Consider the following 5,139-nt stretch of genomic DNA (forward strand, 5'->3'; position numbering starts at 1 on the left):
CGATGCTGTTGTTTGCCGTCGAGGTTAGCTGCATCCCATGTCTTACAGTATTTCACATCATTTGTGCAATTGCAGTTTAACTTCTACCATTTACTGGTTGCCTGTAGGTACAAATGTCAGTGGCACTGATCCACGCTTCGACCTAGAGGAACAGCTCGCCTCCGCCGCCGCTGACTTTGGGTGGGCTCTGGCCAAGATGAAGTGCCCCAACAACTACCTCTCAAGACTTACCAAGTAGGTACTCACCAGTTCAATCTTACCAATACCAGTTGCAATTAATGGCTATGTTTTGTACGGTCGATGTATTAAGCATGTTGTAGTAAACATGCCTAACACGTTTAAGCTATTTTCCCTACATTTTTATAGACAACTGGGCCATTATCTGCTCTGGCAACATCTGCCCTGTGATGTTTAACTCTACCAATTGCATTTTTATCAGTACCGGTTTCAATGGCCATTAAGCCTGTTGCAATTAACAGTTGTATCCATTTTTAAAGAGTTGTATTTCAATAGATACAAACTTACAAAACATGAATTAGGATGTTGTTAAGAATGTTGCAATTAACAATTGTATCCATTTGTTAATCTGTCCCTTTGCTACCGTGCTACTCTTTCGAAATGAAGATATCACTACAGATGCTGCCGTTTTATTATCATTTGCTATTTTTGGTGGATGTTAACCCTGTTGTAGTTAATATTGGCTTTCCATGTACTTACATAGGGCTACAATGGGTGATGCTGTTGTTTGCCGTCGAGGTTAGCTGCATCCCATGTCTTATACACCATCTATTCCTAAATATAAGTATTTTTAGAGATTCCAATATAGACTACATAAGGAGCAAAATGAGTGAATCTAGATTCTAATCTAAACTATATCAATAATTCTATATACATCCGTATGTAGTTCATATTGAAATCTAAAAAAAAATACTTGTACTTAGGAACATAGGTAGTTGTATTTTACATCATTTGTGCAATCTCAGTTTAGCTTCTAACATTTACTGGTTGCTTGTAGGTACATATATGAGCGGTACTGATCCATGCTTCGATCCCTTTTGCGTATGGGGCAATGAGATATTAATGAACAAGCATCAAGTGAGGAAACTAAGAAAGACTGTTAGGCGAAAGAAACGGGTGATTGGAATTAAGCTCTTTATTTACACTTTGTCAAAGACAACAGTGAACTTTAGGATGGTAAGTAATGTGTTTCCTTTTCCCCTTGCCCACAACAAGTTACTCTATTAGACCTCAGTATTTGTTATTTTTCCTTTTTCAGTGGTTTCTGAAGCTATTTACTGATGATTACCTTGCAAACAACATGACCCGAGTGGAGGCAACTAAGGTTAAAGTATATAATTCATGCTACCATAATAATGCTCTAGAAGTCTTCCTGAAGGCGGTGAAGGATGGGCGAGCGATCGTCACAAAGGGTTGGACAAAAGTGGTTCGTACCTATGGCATGCAGGAAGGCACATTATGGGCATTCCGCTTCTTCAACACCGTCGGCAGTCAAAATGATTTACACTTGTCTCTTCACCTTTACGGCCTTTAAATACTGTGGTTCATCATAGTTAATTGCTGCCTAATCCTGTAATTACTGAACATATTGTACTGGCAATTTTATTTATGGATTCGTTGTTGAACCATTGTGCTGAGAATTTGAATTGCATGTTTCATATTTTAAAATTTCCAATTCGAATAATAAATTACAGGAAAAAATAAAAAGAGAACAGACGGTCATGGAACTTTGCAAATGGTTCTGGCAGTAAAAGCGCTTGTGATGGATAGCCCAATGCCACATAGTTTTCTACATCAAATCGTGTGATGTAGTTAATGAAAGCAAACAGTTAACCAAGGCAGAGCGTGTGTGATAGTTACACCTTTCACACACGAGCGTATATATAAAACTGTGTGGGATATACATACGAACGGAAACGTTAACGTTTTCCCTGGATTGACTATGTGGGATATACATAAGAACGGAAACGTATTCATTGGATTGACTATGTGTGATATACATGCGAACAGAAATGTTTTTCTGGGATTCACTGTGTGGGATGTACATACCTACGGAAATGTTTTTCTCGGATTACCGTGTGGGATGTACATACCTACGGAAATGATTGGGTTTCGATGCTTTGCCTGATCGCACACGGCCCCAGCCTATGTCCCAGGAGGGCCTATCCCCAACGATTTCTGGATCGTGTGGGAAGGACCCCCCTATCGCCCACACTCACTTGGCGACGGTTCCAAATGCCGTCGCGGAAAGGGGTTAAAAACCGTTTGTATAGCACCGACGCGCACCAGTGATGTGATGACCACACCGGTGCTGCCAAGTGAAGAAAAAATTATTCAATGTCTAGTTAGGCATAGATGGACCACTTAACTATCATATGTATGCAAAATCATAGATAGATCCGAAAAGGCCCCAAAATGAACGTACATAGTATATTTTTATTGTTAATTAATCATAAGGGAGAAGGAATGAATGACAGAGTGGTGTAGAGAATAAACATTTAGGTAGAGAAAACGCTACCGCCCAGCTTTCAATTAATGTAGCTCTTACATTCATCAATACAACACAACATCACACCACATAGAAAAAGAAAGAAAGAAAAACAACACGATAAAATGATGCCGAGGAACAACCACACACCCGAGAAAACAACAAGCCAATATCGTTTGTTAGAGCGGCACTGCTTGTGGTCTGCTGGGTTATCGTTCTCGATCAAGCAACCAGAAGTAAGAACGTAGCCAACTGGAGAAGGGGACAAGCCAGCATGGGAGGCCATGCCATCACCATCACCTAGACATCAACAAAGATAATGCGATCCAGCTCCATCGCCGAAAGGAACCACCTGCTCCTCGCCCTGGATTGGAAGGCATCATATCGTGGGATGATTACTATGCTCACCACCCTAGAGCCTAGATGGAAACTCACGCCAAGGTCTCATAGTGAGGACTTCAAGCACCAACCTAAACTTGCACACCCAAAGAGGACTACCGCCGAGGCTACGAAGCCATCAACACGAAGAGAAGAAGCTGTCATCCACCCTACACCCGCGACCCCCAATAGGTAGGGACCTTGTTCATGTTCAGGTAGGGGTGTTCTGTGAATTCTTGAGCCGATCAAACTTAGAGGTTGTGGATATGAATCAGATTGGCCGATGCTTTCAATGCATGCTATGAGCAATCAGATTTCCTATTGGGAAAAACAATCCCAACTTTTTAGTCAAGGTTTGACAAAAATATTTGAGATTTGAATGTGAATGTTCATGAATTGGAGACTGGATTTTCTACTCCAGTCGTACCGTCGAGCTGAATGTGAAGGGGCATGAAGAGACTAAAGGGCTCCTTGAACCTTAAACCCTAACCGTAAACCGTAATCCGTAAACCCTAAACCCTAAAACTTTTGATCTAGTTTGATATGAATAAATTCAGAATTTTTTGATTTTGTTTCTTTTTTTTTAATTTACTATTCATCCGGGTGCACCTACACCTGGGAGCAGCCACACCTTTCTACGTTAATTGTTTCACCTCTACAGTGAGCATAAACATGATGTCAATGTTTTCTTATTCAGTTCCCGCAAAAAAATGTTTCTTATTCAGAATTCGTGCTACATGACAAGTAATTAAGGGTTGCACATTGTTCTGTAATTATGATATAGTATAACTCAGTACATGCAAAAATTGATGCTTTATCAGATCACTGAAGAAAGCTATGGAATTCAACAGCAAAAGCAGGCAACTATATATTGAATTGACATCACATGCTAGCAAGATAGACGTATCCAACGGAGAGGCACAAAGCTACTGCAGCAAGGAGCATATACTCAGGGGAGCACATGCTTGCAACATTATGGGTAAGGTTTGCGTGCATTTATCGATGATGTACATAGTTTTAAAAAAACCTGGTGATGTACATAGTTGCAAATGCAAAGAAGGTTAGAAAGCAAATGGTGATACGGGAGGGGCGTTTTGGCTCCCGGGTATGCTCTCTATATCTCAGCCGCTAAGATGTCCATCGAGATCTGTACCTCGCATTATTTCCCCCTTATACGGTACAACAGAAATGACAAAATACACTGCCTCATCCGTTTGTACGTATAGCTGGAGGAGACGCACATGGACGGAGGCGTTTGGGGGTGGTTGATGAGCGTCGATGGCCTGTACCGCAGCATGGCGATTGGATGTGGGTCCAGCTCGTTTTTTCTCCAGCGACAAGGGAGAAAGGGGATCTGGGGATAGAAGCGAAGGCTCTGAGTGTGCGGCGGCGGCGCAAGTGGTGGCGGCGACGGAGGCATATCAGCGAGAAGGCAAAAACTACATGCTCGCGTGGATCGCTCCCCGGTGGGCGAGAATGTGGCGGCTGACTTCCCAGTCGCTCCGGTTGACAGGTAATGGTTCATGCTGTATCAAACAATTTTATTTTTCGGATTTAGAGTCTCGTTGTGCTTCCGTTTGAGCAGTTCATCAGGAAGGTTGTAGGTTACCCATCTTCGCAGAGGAGGCGTGCAGCGCAGTGGCTCTAATGGAGATGCTGGGGAGCGGAGACGCTGCGGAAGAGGAATCCGCCAATGGATCCAGATGGGGGATCTCGAGATGAGGGGAAAACCTAGCGAGACGATTTGGTGAAGCTTGGCCGGGCTGATTGGAGCGATGCCGACTGCGGCGAGCAAACCAGTGTTGCTGCTGGTGGAGGCGCCATGTCCAATTTCACCTAAGTGAAGGTGATAACCCGGACACCATTGATTAGGGTGGCAATGATGGACCCCTGGGTGAAGATGGGAACAATGTGATTGAAGAACCTAGTCAGGCCAACTCTACCGCACGACCCCATTTTCTCCGGGTACGTCCGTTTAAAGTAAAACAGACATATCAGATGACCCAGCGGCAAACCACATTTTATTTTTTCATCCGTTTCGTGTCCGTTTCACCCCATCTCTGGACCAAAGTTGGTCTCGCAAAAGCGACAGAAAACGGACGCCTCCGTCCTCCTCTTCATCCGTTGTGTCCGGGCGTAACCCACATGTCACCCTCTCTCTTTTCTCTCCCCTGCCCACCGTGTCCACCCGCCCACCCACCAACGCATGCGAGGCGCGGCGGCCGTGGTGGCGGCTGCGCGCAGGCGGAGCGTTG

General features: G+C 43.8%; 1 long non-coding RNA gene across 1 annotated transcript in view; it reads left to right on the plus strand.

The window, feature by feature from the left end:
• Positions 1 to 4,131: 4,131 nt before the first annotated feature.
• Positions 4,132 to 5,139, plus strand: part of LOC123143513 (uncharacterized) — a 2,940-nt gene continuing 1,932 nt past the window's right edge. Inside the window, exons 1-2 of the long non-coding RNA XR_006470880.1 lie at positions 4,132 to 4,397; positions 4,478 to 4,849. This is a non-coding gene — a long non-coding RNA (uncharacterized lncRNA). The remainder of the gene's footprint in view (positions 4,398 to 4,477; positions 4,850 to 5,139) is intronic.

The sequence above is a fragment of the Triticum aestivum genome, chromosome 6D (assembly GCF_018294505.1).
Source record: "Triticum aestivum cultivar Chinese Spring chromosome 6D, IWGSC CS RefSeq v2.1, whole genome shotgun sequence".
Lineage (NCBI taxonomy): Eukaryota > Viridiplantae > Streptophyta > Magnoliopsida > Poales > Poaceae > Triticum > Triticum aestivum.